At 40.9% G+C, this 17,646-nt stretch overlaps 1 protein-coding gene across 1 annotated transcript in view; it reads right to left on the bottom strand.

Annotated features, from left to right (window-relative positions):
* Colec12 (collectin sub-family member 12) overlaps positions 1 to 17,646 on the bottom strand; it is a 170,348-nt gene that overhangs the window by 129,575 nt on the left and 23,127 nt on the right. The window lies entirely within an intron of this gene.

Here is a 17,646-nt window from a genome sequence, read left to right as displayed (position 1 = left end):
TGATCATGCATTAAGCAGAATAGGTGTTAAGTAAACTGTTAGCATCAATGATTACTTATGAACTGTTAGAAGAAACTTTGAATAATTACTGTTCTGATGAATATTTTGATTTGAAGTAAATAAACGTTTAGGTTGTAAAATCAGACAGACTTGGTTTCTATTTTCTGCTCCCTATTGGCCTGTAGACAATTTATAGAGGTCTTTACACCTCAGTTTCTTCACCAATCAAATGGAACACTTCCCCTATTAGAGCATCTTTTATAAGATTATAGTAAGAATTAACTGAGATATCAGGTCACATACCACAAAATGCTTAAACTTACACTAACCAATGGCTATTGTCATCACTGTCATGTGTGTACATGTGTGTGTACGTGTGTGTGTGTGTGTGTGTGTGTGTGTGCAATCAAAGATACATATGTAAAAGATGGAGTCAACATCAGCTATCTGTCTGTACTGCTCTCTGCCTTAGTTTTCTCGGGCATAGTTTTACACAGATTCTGGAGTCCTTTGGTTTATATAAACTAGCTGGACAGCAGGTTCCAGGGAGGGTTTTTCCTATTTCTGATTCTATAGGACTTACTGGGCTGCACTCCCAGCAGCAATGGAGGAGTGTCCCCCTTGCTTGCCAGCATGCGCTGTCACTTATGGTTTTGGTCTTCCACATACTGACAGGTATAAGACGGATCTCAGAGTCATTTTGATTTGCACTACCCTGATGGGTAAGGATATTGAACATTTTCTTTTAATGTTTCTCAGCCATTTGAGATTCCTCTGTTGAAGATTCTGTTTAGGTCTGTATCCTATGTTTTTTAAAATTGGATTATTTGGTTTGTGTGTATGACATCTAGTTTCTTGAATTCTTTATATGTTTTGCATATTAGACCTCTGTCAGATTCCCATTCTGTAGGCTGCTGTTATGTTCGACTGACGGTGTCTTTTACCTTACAGAAGCTTTTTGGCTTCATGAGGGTCCATTATTTAATTGTACATCTTAGTACCTGCACTACTATTGTTTCTGTTCAGGAAGATGTCTCCTCTGCCAATGTGTCTAAGACTATTCCCCACTTTCTCTTCTATCAGGTTCAGTGTATCTGGTTTTATGTTGAGGTCTTTGATCCATTTGGACTTGAGTTTTGTGCAGGGTGATACAGCTGGATCCATTTGCATTCTTCTCCATGCAGACATCTAGTTAAAAAAGCACCACTTGTTGAAGATGCTTTCTTTTTGCCATTGTATATTTCTTTGTCAAAAATCAGGTGTACACAGATATGTAGATTTACAGCTGGGTCTTTGATTCAACTTCACTGATCAACCTGTCTATTTTTATGCCAATGTCATATGGCTTTAATTACTACAGCTCTGTAGTATAGTATTACTTGAAATCAGGGATGATGATACCTCTGGAAGTTCTTTATTTTACAAGATTGTTTTTAGCCTGCCCCTCCCTCTCTCCCTCCTCCCCTCCCTCCCTTTCTATTTCTCTCTCTCTCTGTTTCTCTGTGTTTCTTTCTCTCTGTTTCTCTCTCTGTTTCTCTTTCTGTTTCTCTCTCTGTTTCTCTGTTTCTCTCTCTCATTTTCTCTGTTTCTCTCTCTGTTTCTCTCTGTTTCTCTCCCCCCCCCCCCTGTAAAGTTGGGTATTGCTCTTTTAAGGTGTGTAAAAAATTGTGTGGAACTCTTGGTGGGTATTGTGTTCAATCTGTAGATTGCCTTTGGTAGAATGGGCATTTTTACTATGCTAATCCTACCAATCCATGACTGTGAAAGATCTTTCTATCTTTTGATATCTTCCTCAATTTCTATATTCAAAAACTTGAAGTTATTGACATACAGGTCTTTTACTTGCTTGGTTAGTTACCTCAAGATATTTCAGATATGAAGATATTTGTGGCTATTATAAGGTGTATTGTTTCTCTGATTTTTCTTTTTTTTAGTTAATCTTGTATCCAGCCACACTTCACTGAAGGTGTTTATCAGCTGTAGGAATTTCCTGATAGAATTTGGAGGATTACTTATGAATAGTATATCATCTACAAATAATGATACTTTGACTTCTTCCTTTCCAATATGTAGTCCATTGATCTCCTTTAGTTGTTTTATTGCTCTAGGTAGAACTTCAAGTACTATATTGAATGGATACAGAAAGAGAGGGAAGCCTTGTCTTGTTCCTGATTTTACTGGAATTGCTTTGAGTTTCTCTCCATTTAATTCGATGACCAGTATAGGCTTGCTATACATTGCCTTATATTTATGGATGTCCCTTGTATCCCTGATCTCTCTAAGACATTTATCATGAAGGGGTGTTGGATTTTGTCAAAGGTTTTTTCAGTATCTAATAAGATGTTCATGTAATTTTTGTTTGTTTATATAGTGGATTACATTGAGAGATTTTCTTATGTTGAACCATTCCAGCATCTCTGGGATGGAGCCTACTTGATGGTGAATCACCTTTTTGAACTGTTTTTTTTTTTTTTTAATTTAGGTTGTGAGTATTTTATTGAGAAGTTTTGTATCAATATTCATGAGGGAAACAGTCTATAAGTCTCTTTCTTTGTTGAATCTTTGTATGGTTTGGGTATCAGGGTGACTGGCCTCATAAAATAAATTCGGCAAGATTCCTTCTGTTTTTGTATTGTATGATAATTTTTGCTATTAGCTCTTCTGTGAAAGAAAGTCTGGTAGAATTGTGCTAAGACTGTTTGTCCCTGGGCTTTTAATTTTTTTTTATTGTTTGTTTGTTTATTGGCTGGGAGACTTTTAGTAACTGCTTCTATTTCCTTGGGGATTATCTGTTTAAATTGTTAATCTGATCTTGATTTAACTTTGGCAAGTGGTATCTACCAAGAACATTGCCCATTTAGTGTAGATTTTTCAATTTTGTGGAGTACAGGTTTTTGAAGTGTGACCTAATGACTCTTTGGAGTTCCTAGGTATGCATTGTTATATTCCCCTTTTCATTTCTGATTTTGTTAATTTGGATATTCTGTGTCTTTTAGTTTGTATAAAAGTTTGTCTGTGTTACTGATTTTCTCAAAGAAACAGCTTTTTTTTTTCCTTTGTATTATTCTTTTTGTTCCTAATTGATTTTAGCCCTGAGTTTGATCATTTCCTTATGTCTATTCCTTTTGCTTCTTTTTGTTCTAGAGCTTTCAGGTGTGCTGTTAGGTTGCTAGTATTAGATCTCTCCAGTGTCTGTATAAATGCATCTAGTGCTATGAACTTCCTCTCAACAGCACCTTCATTGTGTCACATCAGTTTGGGTGTGCTGTGCATTCACTGAATTCTAGAAATAGGAAGTCTTTAATTTCTCTCTTATTTCTGCTTTGATACAGTTTTCATTCTGTTGTTTAGTTTCCATGAGTTTGGCTTTTTGTTGTTTCTGTTGTTAAAATCCATCTTTAATCTGAGGTGATCTGATTTGAATTTTCTTGTATCTGTTGAAACTTGTGTATACGGTCAATTTTGGAGAAAGTTCCATGAGACAGCACAGTATATTTTAAATGATGTGTCACTTAAACATATCAGGCACAGTTCAGACAGAGTGTGAAATCAGACCATATGTTGGTACTACACACAGCACGTGGCTGGAGCCTGGCTGGCTTAGAACCTATTTGCAGTTCATTATATGGACCATTTTACTACATTTCTACACCGAACATAGGAACTAAATTCAGAAAAACCATCTGATTTCTCGGGAGGTATAAATGACAGCATTAAAGTCTGACGGTATTGTAGCAGTGCCTACTTTGAGATCCTCCCTTCTCTGGTTATTTTTTTTTTTTAAGATAAGGTTTTAGAGTCCAAACTAGCCTTGAACTCCTGTTCCTCTTTCTTCCACTTTCCAAGTGCTAGGCTCATAGGCATGCACTTCTCCACCAAGCTGGAGTTCTCAATGAAGACTGGAAACGGTTTTTGGCATTATGCTCTTCTTAAGAGTCTAAACAATACAACATGCTGTTAATTTTTGTTCTGCACACTTATCAGTTCTTCCAACTTCATATAAAATCCAAACCTCTTGCTAGATGGGTGCCAGAAAGCACCAAGGAGGTGGGACCAATCATAAGAGGGACTTGAGGTCATAAATCAGGGCTATACAGATAAACCACTTGATGCGGGGAAAGAAAATCCCTGTACCATCTTGTACTCAAGAGAAGCACACATTTGGTAGGCTATCTCTTCTGTGCCAGGTCAACAAGAGTGACTTCAGAGTTATACAAAGCTTGCTCTTTACCCTCTATGGAGCCTCTTCAACACCTCTGTGCAAGATGTTCACAAACCCACTTTGGGTAAAACACTCTAAAAGCTTACTAGAAACCCACTGGCAGTGGATGCTGTGTTTCTGTGAATAGTCAATGTCATTTGCAAGGTTTCCAAAAAGTGCATTTTCTCCTCCAATAAAGAGCAGTGTGCTAAGTTGTGGACCTCAGGCAACAGGGACTCCTTGCTGCTCTGCATCTGGGGAGACAGCACATGTGGATCAAAAGCTGTTTGGAGGGCTATCTGTCCTCAAAGCAAAAGCACCATATAAGTGGTAGCACAAAGCTAGACAGGCACAGCCACATACCCACATTCCCTAGCTCCACAGCTTCAGCTAGGGCTTCCCAGCTTCATAGTCTTAGAGATTTTGCTACTTTCCTGAAGTGTTTTCATAGCTATTTGTTAGGATGGTGATTTGTTTGCATTCCTGTGAGGTTTTGTCTTGGCAGAGTCCTGTGCAGCTAGGTAACCACTCTCCCTCTTATTTCATCTTAATTAGATTACACAGAACCTTGTGAATGACATGGAGAGGCCTACAGATCTGCAGACAGGGAGCAGCTTACCCTGTAAACAAATAGGTATAATGGAGTTCTGGAAGCTGGCTATGTAAATGGGAATGTGGCCTCCAAAGCCAGCAGTCCTTGGCCTGCTGACACAGCTGCACATAGTACCAGCTTGCTGGAGCTCGGAAGGATATCCAGTTACGGTGAAGAAACCATAACAAAGACAGGAAACAGATCAGCAGACTCTGGATTTAACACCCTCCCTGGGGAACTCACTGATTCCTAGGCTGCAGATGTTTGTAACCCTGCCTTGAAGAATGTCCTGTCACATGTTGGAGCAGATGAAGAAGAGTACAGTTATCTAAGCAAGGCAAACTTATGTAGAAAATGGACCACAACTGTGTTAATTAGAGTCCTTTATAAGAAAAGGGATAGAAAGGCCAGAAGAGATGGCTTGGTGGTTGAGAGCACGTGCTGTACTTGAAGAGAACTGGGTTTAGTTCCCAGCACCCACACTACACTAGATGGCTCAACTACCTCTCACTCCAGCTCCAAAGAATTAAGTAATCTGTTGCTCCCTTCTGGCCTCCAGGGTTCCCTGTGCACATGTATTTGTGTATGTATACACATACACACACACACACACACACACACACACACACACAAAGGATTTGAGAGAAATTAAAAAAAATTTTTTTAAAGAGTTCCCTATCTTATAAGGAAAGGACTAGAAACATGTCTACCAGGACCCCATTCTTGCTAACTTAAAAGGAGGTATGAATGGCACATCTTAGACTCTCCATTAAGGAGATGTTCAGCTGGCTCCTACTTCATGATAGCCACAGTATCTCTCTGTCGTTGAACAGGACCAAGCCTTCTTCAGTGAGCATTGCTGAACATCACTGCCAATAAAGATTGCATCCTCGACTGTTCCAGATGTAGGGGATGGCATATCTCATCGGTATGGATCTTTTGTTCTGTTACAGCAAGTTCACAAAATTGGAGACTTTTAAATTCTTTTGACTGAGTTACATAAATATGTGTAGTTCTACATAAAACTGTAGTTTGCTAGAGGCATCATGTTTTCTTTGTGGTAGAGGGATCGGTAGGCCCAGCCATAGAAAACTTCAGGTCCATGGAAGGCCCTAAGTTTAGAATAACCCCAAGCCCAAACCTTTGAAAGAAAAGCCCATTAGGCTAGATGATGGATGATCTGTTTGTGTTCCCATCTGCAGTCATTTTACTATTTTCTCTATCAACTGAGTAATTTTAATTTAAGAATGTTCTCAGTTTACCTCGATCAGCTAATTTAGGATGTCCCATGCCTCCTGTTAGTCAAGCTATGATCTTGTCTGCTGGTACTGAATAAGCCTCCTGTTGGAATAGGCCTGGGCTTCTGGTAATTGTGAAGAATTTTTTTTCTCTAATGAGCTTGGGTGGGCTGAGGAGGCAGAGGAAATAGATGGCTGCCAGGAATGATGGGCAAGCCTTCTCTTCTCCTGCCACAGGCATGGGACCTACTATTCCAGCCGTCTACACAGCTTTCCTGAGACTGGCCTTCACTGGGGTGAATTAGCACTAGCCCAGGCCCTAAGAACCAATGATGACAAACAAACAACATTTGCCTTTGCTGGACAGGTCCATCCACTGGAAGCCTTTCATCTTGGACCCCCTCTGTTTCACAATTGTGTCCATCTGCTCACCCCAAGATGAAGTAATCTCAGTTCCCACTCTGTTCATCACCATACTTGGTGATTTTCTACACTCTAAGGAGGTATTCTGCCTGACTCAGGACAGAGTAGCTCTTCTGTGTGGGTAGAAAAACCTCTCCTTGTCTTAGACTTTGAAGGATCCCAAGCTGTGAGTGGTGGCATAAGCCTGCAATCCCAGACTGAGCTCCATAGTAAGGCTGAAGCCTGCTTGTACTATGTAAGACCTTATATATCAAAACCAAACAAACAAAAAGTATCTGAAAGGTGCCAACAGGCTTTCTCTGTCAGTCAGCCTGCTATAAAGCTGACAAGGCATTTGTCCTGTATGCTATGAAGTTGAATATGCCCCATCGCAAGTCCTCCATGTGCAAACATGCCCATGTGTAAGAGTCAGGACACACAGAACCTGGCATTCTCTCATGGATAGATTTAGATGTAAAACCAGACAGCTTTCCTTACTAAGAGAGCTTGAAGGAGGGAAAGGGAAAGCGCAGGTGGGATGCAATTTGCAAAATGTTTATATATGGTCAAAGTATCTCTCCTAAAATTCCTGTATAGAAACATACCTCATACCCATGATGAGGTATGATGATGTAAGAAATCATCTGCCGGGCGGTGGTGGTGCACGCCTTTAATCCCAGCACTTGGGAGGCAGAGGCAGAGGCAGGCAGATTTCTGAGTTTGAGGCCAGCCTGGTCTACAGAGTGAGTTCCAGGACAGCCAGAGCTATACAGAGAAACTCTGTCTTGCAAAACCAAAAAAAAAAAAAAATCATTTGACTGGTGGTTAGGTGTCCTAGGAGCTGATTAGAGGTAGTTAATCTAATGGCAGGGGGCAAGAGCAGGGCAGGACAGTACTGACTCCTGAAAGTTTTAAAAAGACCAGAAGGGGCAGGCATATGCATGCATGTTCTGCTCATATAATAGAAACCCTATGCCACCTCTAAACTCTACAAGCAAGAAAGCAATCAACTTCAGACTTAGAGAACTATACACAACATTAATCTCTTTCTGTATAAGACACCCATCCTCAAGTCTTTCACTATAGTACAAAAAAGAAAAGGAAGAAAGAAAAAAGGAGAAGAAGACTACAACAGGGCCATTTTTCTCAAAGCTCCACTAGTTTATGTCAGATCTCAGCACATCTAAGATAGCAAATAAGTCCTCTGCATGCTAGAATGTTATTATCTAACCTTCTTGCAGAAGCTTCTAAAAGGAACACAGAGTCAAGGGTAGGTAGAATTGCCTGCCTTTCCCATGTGTCTAAACCCTAAGGTCTGAGTGGAATCGAGAAAGAAAGAGAAAGGCCATCTTCTTAAAGGTGTACCATTGCTCCTAATGGTGGCCTGGGCTCAGCCTGGAGAACTCAGTAACACATTTTCACATGCATTAGTTTATTAAGATTGCCTTGTATCTCAGCTAAGCCATTTCTAGTACACAATGACCTCTAGGGACTCGCCAGGGAGACATCCCTGCTTCTCCTTTAAAATGAGCAAATGACATAAAATACCGGTTAGCTTGCCAAATTTCTCTCTCTCTCTCTCTTTTTTTTTTTTCTTTTGGTTTTTTGAGACAGGGTTTCTCTGTGTAGCCCTGGCTGTCCTGGAACTCACTTTGTAGACCAAGCTGGCCTCAAACTCAGAAATCTGCCTGCCTCTGCCTCCCGAGTGCAGGACTAAAGGCATGCGCCACCACGCCCGGCTAGCTTGACAAATTCTTATGAACCCAACTAGAGAAAGAAGAAAAAGACTGCAATCAGGACTGAACTGTAAGCACAGTGCTGCAGCACCAATGAGCTGGGGAAGACACTTTTTACAGGATGTCCTTTACATGCACACGAAGTCCCTTTGCTGTCACCTCTGAGTAAAAATCTTGGCTGCCTCATTTCTACTTTTGTTTTCTTCTGTTGTGGTAACTTGGATAAGCCACAAGAGAGACCCAGATTCTTCATTTACTATATGCCTAGGGTTTCATGGGCTCCGTTTCATCTTGAGAGTCCCCCTCATGTCCAACCCCAGGTTTAAATTTATGTATCAGTGATGAAGTCCCAGCCAAGAGGAAGAGGTTGTCTTCCCAACTAAACAGAATTCAGGAATGTATCCATCATAAGATCGTGAGTCAAGCTAAATTATGTTACTTGGGGATATTGCCAAAGAATGGGTCTGCTCTGTTTTGAATCAAGCAACCACTAGAGAAAGCCTTGTGTCAGGCTACTTAGGATTAAATACACCAGCTCATAACATGAATCGTACAATGGACCACTGCCAAGTAAAAGATACTGTTGCCCTATTTTTTTCACAACCCAAATACAGACCCTCCATGGTAAGTGTGGTAATCTACCCAGGGTCAAACCTGCCTGGAATCAAGCAGTCTTTACACACTGGCTGAAGAATGGCGTGCAGAACAAGGCCCCTGCAGTCTCCTCAGTACTTGCTCATACATGCTCCCTCTCACTTTCTTTTGGGTCCATTGTCACTTCCTGAGTTATGCCACAGAGAAGAGATGGTACCTCAGACAGCTTCACAGTAATAGAAATATAGGATACTAGGGGAAAAGAACCCATGAACACTGTATTCAACCAGCACAGGACCTTAACTTGGCATCTTGATAGGCATATTTCTATTTGGTGAAACGTCTTACACTGTTTGGCAGGTCTACTGGGTAGTTTTATGTCTTCTTGACAAAAGCTAGAGTAATTTTGGAAGAGGGAGCCCCAATTGAAAAAAAATGACATTGTAAGACTGGCTTGTAGGCAAGCTGTGGTGCATTTTCCTAATTGATGTGGTTAAGAGTCAGCTCATTGTGGCAGTGCCACCCTGGTGCTGGTTGCTATAAGAAAGCATACTGTGCAAGGCGCGAGGACTAAGTTAGTAAGCAGCATCCTCCCATGACCTCAGCATCAGTTCCTGCCTCCTGATTCCTGCCTTGAGTTCCTGCCCTAGCCTCCCTTTATGAAGACTGTGATAGAGAGTTATGGCAGAATAGACCTTTTCCTCCCTAAGTTGTTTACAGTCATGGTGTTTTTCACAGCGAACAAAACCCTGGCTAGGGTATCAGGTGGTGAGTGGATGTTGTAAAGGGTTCGGAGTCTACCAAGACACCACTGTACAGCCAATTAGCAGTCCTTTTTCCCCTTTAAGGTTAGTTCACCCCTCCAAGGATAACTTTTTATTTTTTTATGAGCATGGTGCTTTGTCTACATATGTATCTGCACACCAGAAGAGGACAACAGATCCTATAATAGGCAGTGGTTAGCCACCATATTAGGTGCAAGGAGTTGAACCCATGACCTCTAGAAGAACAGCCGATGATCTTAACTAACCAACTGCTCAGCCATCTCTCTAGCGCCCCAAGTACTAGCATTACTTTGATTCTCACTCAGGGAACAAAGATTCCTGGCCTTTCTTCAGCGATAGCAAACAACCAACAAAACAAAACTAACAAAAAACCCTGACAATTATCTTGAGGTTGCCCAAAGATAATTACATTAACTAACTTTTTTTTTCCTCTTCTAGAAGCTCAAAATAGAGGTGTTGGGATTAGAAACATGGCTCAAGTAGTTACAAATGCTTACTGCTTGTCTAGAGGACCAGAGTTCAGTTCCCATGTTGGATGGCTCACAACTGTTTATAACTCTTAACTCCAAGGGCTCCAATGCCCTCTTTTGACTTTTGTGGATATTTACACACACACACACACACACACACACACACACACACACACACCAAATAAAAGCTTCCATTGTAGCTCTGTTTTAGTTAACTTACATAATTTCTGTACTGTAAGAAAACAAGTTAGACCAATCCCCATCCCTTTTGGTGTAAAGAGAATGGGTCACACAATTTAAAAACAAAGCATTGTGCCCTCTCAGAAATATTTTGGAATTTCCTCAAGTGTAAATACAGCACAGAAGCTCCACTCTAAGGTACTTACTCAAGAGATATGAAAACGTGTTCACAGAAAAACATATATGCAAATAACAGTAACAGTCAAGAGGAACAAAATCCACATGGTTCTCAAATGATAATTAGTGAAACATGGTATAACTACACAGTAGAATATTATTTAGTAATAAAAAAGAATGAAGTTGTCATACATACTACAATATGAATAAACCTTAAAGATAACAAACTAGGTGAGGTTAACTGGACACAAAGACAACACATTCTATGCTTGCACGTCTATGAAAAATGCCCAGGCAGGCAAATTTAGTCAGAAATCAGTTCAGTGGTTCCGAAGAGTGAGGATTAAAGGAACTGAAGGGAAACTGGGAAGGGGGTGGGTGTTGCTAGAGTCATAAAAGTATTCTGAATTGCTTATATCAGTGGCTGAATAAATCTGAATAGACTGGAAGGAAGGAACTGAATGGCAAAGTTATAAAATGACAAAGATTTACAGTGCCATCTGAGCCCCTACATACTTTATATGTTCAGGCTTATGGTATATGAAGTTGGCCATGTGACAGATGACTATTTAGATCTTGTGACCTGCATGCTTCATTGATAGTAGAAGGCAAAGCAAAGCAAGGGGACGCAACTCCCTCCTAATTTCTCCCTACCTATGCTGACTTCTTCAGATGAAGCCTCCTCATGAGCAACAATCAAAGAGACAAATCTTCTGGTAGCTGTCTTTCAGGAGGAAGGGGTGGGTGGGGGAAATGAGGAAAAGGTCCAAGGCCTGAAGGGCCAGGCTCAAACCTAAAGGACTCCTTTGTTCCTGCCATCTTAATGGGCCAGCAAGGCTCCTTCACTTCAAAGCAGCCTTCAGGGTAGGCTGTTCCACAGAGCAATTTATTTCAGCAGCTTAGTTGGAAGTGGGTGCTTGGGGTGTTGCTCAGAGGTACAATACGTGGTTTAGTATGTGTAAGGTCTCCAGCATCATCAAATAGTAAATGAAAAATATTTCTCACATGTACCTGGCTATAAATTACTGCATTAAAGATATATGTAGCAATGATTGACCAGACCAAAAGATGTACATTAAAATCAAGAAATAAACTAGATGTGGGAGAATAACCACCTCAACGAAGGAAGGGTGGATGCTATACACCACTGAGTGCTGCCAACAGGGACTGAGCATAGCTCATTTTGCAGGGCAGGGCATTCTGTTTCATGAGCGCTCTACTACTGGCCTAGGGTCTTAGAGGACAGATGTTATCAGTTACCAGGGAGTTGATGACATGGACATCACAGTCACATAGTAACAGACCCTGCAAGTAACGTCTTTCATCTCTCTCCTTTCCTTCCTGTCTTCACATGTCCATCATCAGCTCATTCACTCATTCATACAGTGTTCTCTGCTCATCAGCTCCCATTTCTACCCATTGGTACTCCCATTTCTGGATAGTAGAGTCACCCCACATCTGCTGCCACAGACTATTTCCTAAAAATTCTTTCAGAGATCAGTCATCTTATTGGATGTAATGGAATCAAAATCTTTTCATCCATTTTCTGGGTTCCCACACTGGCCTCTATTTGGAGTCTTTGGCTCCACCCCTGCATGTCTCCCATGCTAGCTCCTGCCTCTGTTAACAGGCAGGGAGCCCAACAGCTGGGCTACTGTAGCCTCTCCTTTCCCTTTTCTTATTTCCTCTTGTCTGCATTCATTTTCACTCCAGAACTCCACTAACAAACTAACTTGTTTCATGTGAATAACCCAGGTTCTTTGAACTTGTTTGGACTATTTTTCAGAATTTACTATTTACTATTCTGAACTCCACACAGCACCTCATACACGATTGGTCCCTAAAAAGTGCAGAATTCCATGTTATCATATGATGTTGGCCAGGAGAACGGTGTGAGTGTGTTTGCCTTTCATGTACATACCCCCATTTATTTTCCCTTGAAGACAGGTTAGTTGCTCCTCCATGATCACAGAGGGGCATAGGTTCCATGGTACCCTGACAATACAAAGTCTACAGATGCTCAAGTCACTCATACAAAACCAGAAAGTGTTTGAATTACAACCCTTCCTCACAGTATGAACCATCCCTACTATGTGATCATTTGTGATACCTAATATGAGATACGTGCGCGTACAGTTTAGAGAACAGCCCATCTATATGAGATCAGAACAGATGTTATTTTTTTCCCCACATTTTTCTATCCATTCTGGTTGAACTGGGGTCCAGAACTCACAGCTATGAGACATATGAGGCTCAGGGTACTTACTGGTTACTGATGCTCTTCCCAAAGTTTCAATATTTCTCCTTTTGTCCTGTTTAGGAATTTACTAGAGTTAATGTCCCCTCCCTCTCTCTTGCTTTCTCTCCACCTCTTTATTTCAGATTCTTATTCATCAATAATGTTTCCACTAGTCTTCAAACCACAGTAGTTATGTTGACCCTGCTGCTATGGAGGCTGCCAGTGTAGCCCAGCAGTAGAGTGTGCTTGGTGTGCCCAAAGCCCTCACTTCAGTCCCCCTCAAAAGACATTAATTTTTAATTTAAAAAATTAAGCCTTTCTTTGTGTTTGTGGGGAGTACATGATATGGCATCCATGTGGAGACTTTGTGGGTTCTCTGTATTTCCACCATGTTAGATCCTAGGGATCAAACTCAGGTCACCGGGCTAGCTGTCGAGTAAGTGCCTTTAACCACTGAGCCACTTTACCAGAAATAAAGTCAACACAAATAAAACATGTTTGAAGAATGAGGACACCTTAGAACGATTATGTCAAACATTAGAGACTATAAAACAACCCCAGTCTCTGCAGGCACCAAAGTAGCCAGGGTTTCTATTAGAACTTTTACAGACCTCTAAATCTCTCTCACTTTCCTGACAAGTCCACCATCTTTCACCCTATACAACACATGAAAGACTTGATCTTCCCACCAAAAGTGACTCATGAAAAATAACTATTCAAGTAAAAACGAGAAGCTTGTATCAACCAGGGCCAAATGCCAACATGCAAAACTATAAAAGGATAAAAATGTAGCGTTGGTAGGAGCAGAAAGTAATGACTCAGAAGAGAACAGTTTCACAATAGTTCATGTGGCAAGAACTGGAGCCACTAATGCTTAGGACTTTATCTTTTAGTTCCTCTTCTCTCTCTCTCTCTCTCTCTCTCTCTCTCTCTCTCTCTCTCTCTCTCTGTCTCTCTCTCTCTCACACACACACACACACACACACACACACACACACACTCCTTTAAAAATCTGCTTAAAAGAGCAGACAATATTAAGCTCCTGAAAACAAAATAATGCTGATTCAATGATTTGCTCCTCCATCACCTGGTCCTTGTTTTAAGCTTTCTCTTCTTACATACTAATATAACACGTGTGCTCTGAGGGTTCACATACTAATAGAACACGTGTGCTCTGAGGGTTTACATACTAATAGAACACGTGTGCTCTGAGGGTTTACATACTAATAGAACACGTGTGCTCTGAGGGTTTACATACTAATAGAACACGTGTGCTCTGAGGGTTTACATACTAATAAAACACGTGTGCTCTGAGGGTTTACATACTAATAGAACACGTGTGCTCTGAGGGTTTACATACTAATAGAACACGTGTGCTCTGAGGGTTTACATACTAATAGAACACTTGTGCTCTGAGGGTTTACATACTAATAGAACACGTGTGCTCTGAGGGTTTACATACTAATAGAACACTTGTGCTCTGAGGGTTTACATACTAATAGAACACGTGTGCTCTGAGGGTTTACATACTAATAGAACACTTGTGCTCTGAGGGTTTACATACTAATAGAACACTTGTGCTCTGAGGGTTTACATACTAATAGAACACGTGTGCTCTGAGGGTTTACATACTAATAGAACAGTTGTGCTCTGAGGGTTTACATACTAATAGAACACGTGTGCTCTGAGGGTTTACATACTAATAGAACACGTGTGCTCTGAGGGTTTACATACTAATAGAACACGTGTGCTCTGAGGGTTTACATACTAATAAAACACGTGTGCTCTGAGGGTTTACATACTAATAGAACACGTGTGCTCTGAGGGTTTACATACTAATATAACACGTGTGCTCTGAGGGTTTACATACTAATAGAACACTTGTGCTCTGAGGGTTTACATACTAATAGAACACGTGTGCTCTGAGGGTTTACATACTAATAGAACACGTGTGCTCTGAGGGTTTACATACTAATAGAACACTTGTGCTTTGAGGGTTTACATACTAATAGAACACTTGTGCTTTGAGGGTTTACATACTAATAGAACACGTGTGCTCTGAGGGTTTACATACTAATAGAACACTTGTGCTCTGAGGGTTTACATACTAATAGAACACGTGTGCTCTGAGGGTTTACATACTAATAGAACAGTTGTGCTCTGAGGGTTTACATACTAATAGAACACGTGTGCTCTGAGGGTTTACATACTAATAGAACACGTGTGCTCTGAGGGTTTACATACTAATAGAACACGTGTGCTCTGAGGGTTTACATACTAATAAAACACGTGTGCTCTGAGGGTTTACATACTAATAGAACACGTGTGCTCTGAGGGTTTACATACTAATATAACACGTGTGCTCTGAGGGTTTACATACTAATAGAACACTTGTGCTCTGAGGGTTTACATACTAATAGAACACTTGTGCTCTGAGGGTTTACATACTAATAGAACACGTGTGCTCTGAGGGTTTACATACTAATAGAACACTTGTGCTTTGAGGGTTTACATACTAATAGAACACTTGTGCTTTGAGGGTTTACATACTAATAGAACACGTGTGCTCTGAGGGTTTACATACTAATAGAACAGTTGTGCTCTGAGGGTTTACATACTAATAGAACAGTTGTGCTCTGAGGGTTTACATACTAATATAACACGTGTGCTCTGAGGGTTTACATACTAATAGAACATGTGTGCTCTGAGGGTTTACATACTAATAGAACAGTTGTGCTCTGAGGGTTTACATACTAATAGAACACTTGTGCTCTGAGAGTTTAACACTTTCTAGCACCATTTCTAGAACAATTACAATTTCTGAGACAATTTATAATGATTTTGTGAATAAAGTGAATTTTTAAGTGCATTATATAAAACACGATCTTTTGATGGGCATGGTACACCTCTGTAACCTCAATACTAAGGAAATAGAGGCAGGAGAATCAAGAATTCCAGGCCATTTTCAGCTACCTTGAGCTAAAAGCTAGCCTAGGTTATCCTATACCACATGAAACCTAGTCTCAAAAACAAAGATAATTTTACAAGTATAAAAAATTATAAAGTACCTGTTTATAATGAAACTGTTCTATAATGATCATTGCATGGTGTGCCATTACGTTCTAAATTCGGTGGTCATATTATGTATTACAGTTATAACTAATAGTGGCCAGAGGATTTTAATCCCTCCACCAAAGATTAGTCACTAAGAGTCAAGCTAAGCACAGCTAAGCCACTGCTCATACTTAGATCACCGCTCTCCAGAGCAGTGAAACAGCTAAGCATCCTTAGCCCTTTCCAGGAGAACTCCTGTTCTCCACAAGGTGGCACAGAAACAGTGACTTCTTGCCCACTAGAAATGCTACAGTGGCCTTGTGACCACTGTCATAGCTCTTTCTAACATAAAACACTGCTCTAAACATCACCACAGATGCCACAGTCAGCAGAGGGGCTATCTCATCCAAGGCTAGTCTGCTGCTTTCTGGTAATCTAGAAACTGCAGGCAGTCTGGCTCCCATCTTCTATGTTAACTCTTAGCCAAGATGCTATTCCAAGGCTCCACGGAAGCTGCTCAGATCTGTTAGCACACTCCCTTCCTTCAAAAGCATTGCACAATGACTCAGGAAGAGAGATCAGTTTCACAATATTTTGTCTCCACCAAGCCTTTAAATTAAAAAAAAAAATTAAATTAAAAGAAACCCCGCTGTGAAGCAAACATCTTTAATACTCTATGAACAAACCATGCCATAATGCAGGGTAGAGAGTGCTGGGCTAGGACAGTGGGGCTTTGATGGAAGGAAGAAACAGGAATATATGTGAAGCAAGGATCAAAGCAGCAGGCAAGAGTGTTCAGAAGAGTGACAGCTTTCTGTACAGCCACAGTTTACTGCAGATCTACCACATGTATCGCGGGTAGGTTTCTCATTATCATGCAGGCCGCATAAGGTACTCATGTCATTTCCATTTCACAGATGAACAAAGTAAGGCTGAGAGCAGATGATGACTTGCAGGTAAGAGGCAAAGCTGGCATAAGAAGGGCGATCTGCTCTAAAGCCTGGCCTCCTGACCCCAAGGACACCAGAGGCAAAGTGATAGAGAAAGTCACTCTAGTTCATAACTTCACTGAAGGCTATATGGTTTACAGCCTAAGGCAGTTCTTTCCTCAGGACGATCAGCTCAAATCCTTTAAGGGAAGTCCCAGGGCTCATGTGTTTCCATTTGCTTAGAGTCACTACCTACCAAATAACTCTTTCCCACCCTACACTCCACAACTAATTGCTGGAAACAACCTAATATCTTCATGCTCTCTTGGTAGAAAAACAACTGAGAAGATGTTTTCCCTGTAATACTTCCCAAAATAAAAACAAACTATGTTTGACTTCAACTTAATTGTTGGAAAAAACAATTATTCCTCCTTTTCTTCCACTCTTCCCTGGGATTCATCAGTGAACAAAAACTGGGGTTGGGGTGTGAGGCCTGAAAATGGTTGGAAATTTTAGGGCCCATTACTCCACAGACAATGTCAGAGACTCCCACAGTAAAGCCAGGTGTAAAGGGTGGCGGAGCCCACCTGCACATATCAGTATTACTCATCCCCAGAATCTCGGGGTCTCCAGGAAGGAACAAGGGTCTTTGAAGTCAGATGCTCCCTCTCCTGGGATTCTTTGTACTAGAAATTGGACCTGGGGGGCGGTGCTGAGTTCCCACACTCTAGTGCTAGCTACAAGCTGGGCCCCTTGGAATCACGTAACCCATGAGCTTCAGTTCCTCATTTATAAATCCCTGGGTCTCTCTCTTGGATAATACTGGAGAAAATTAAATGAATGAAAAAGCTGAAATTGGCGAGCACACAAATGATATTCTAGAAAAGCTATGTAGCCCTTTCTTTAATATGAAAATGGTTAAAAAAGAAAGACAGAGAAAAGAAAAAGAAAATCTATGTCCTAATATGTCTTTCACATGGAAATGCATTGACTAGCATTTACTTGTAAAAGAAAAGGCTAGGCAGGGAGCTAACCCTACCACTGAATCC

The sequence above is a fragment of the Mus musculus genome, chromosome 18 (genome assembly GCF_000001635.26).
Source record: "Mus musculus strain C57BL/6J chromosome 18, GRCm38.p6 C57BL/6J".
NCBI lineage: Eukaryota > Metazoa > Chordata > Mammalia > Rodentia > Muridae > Mus > Mus musculus.
Note: the sequence above shows the minus strand (reverse complement) of the source record. Positions and strands in the feature narration are given on the sequence as shown.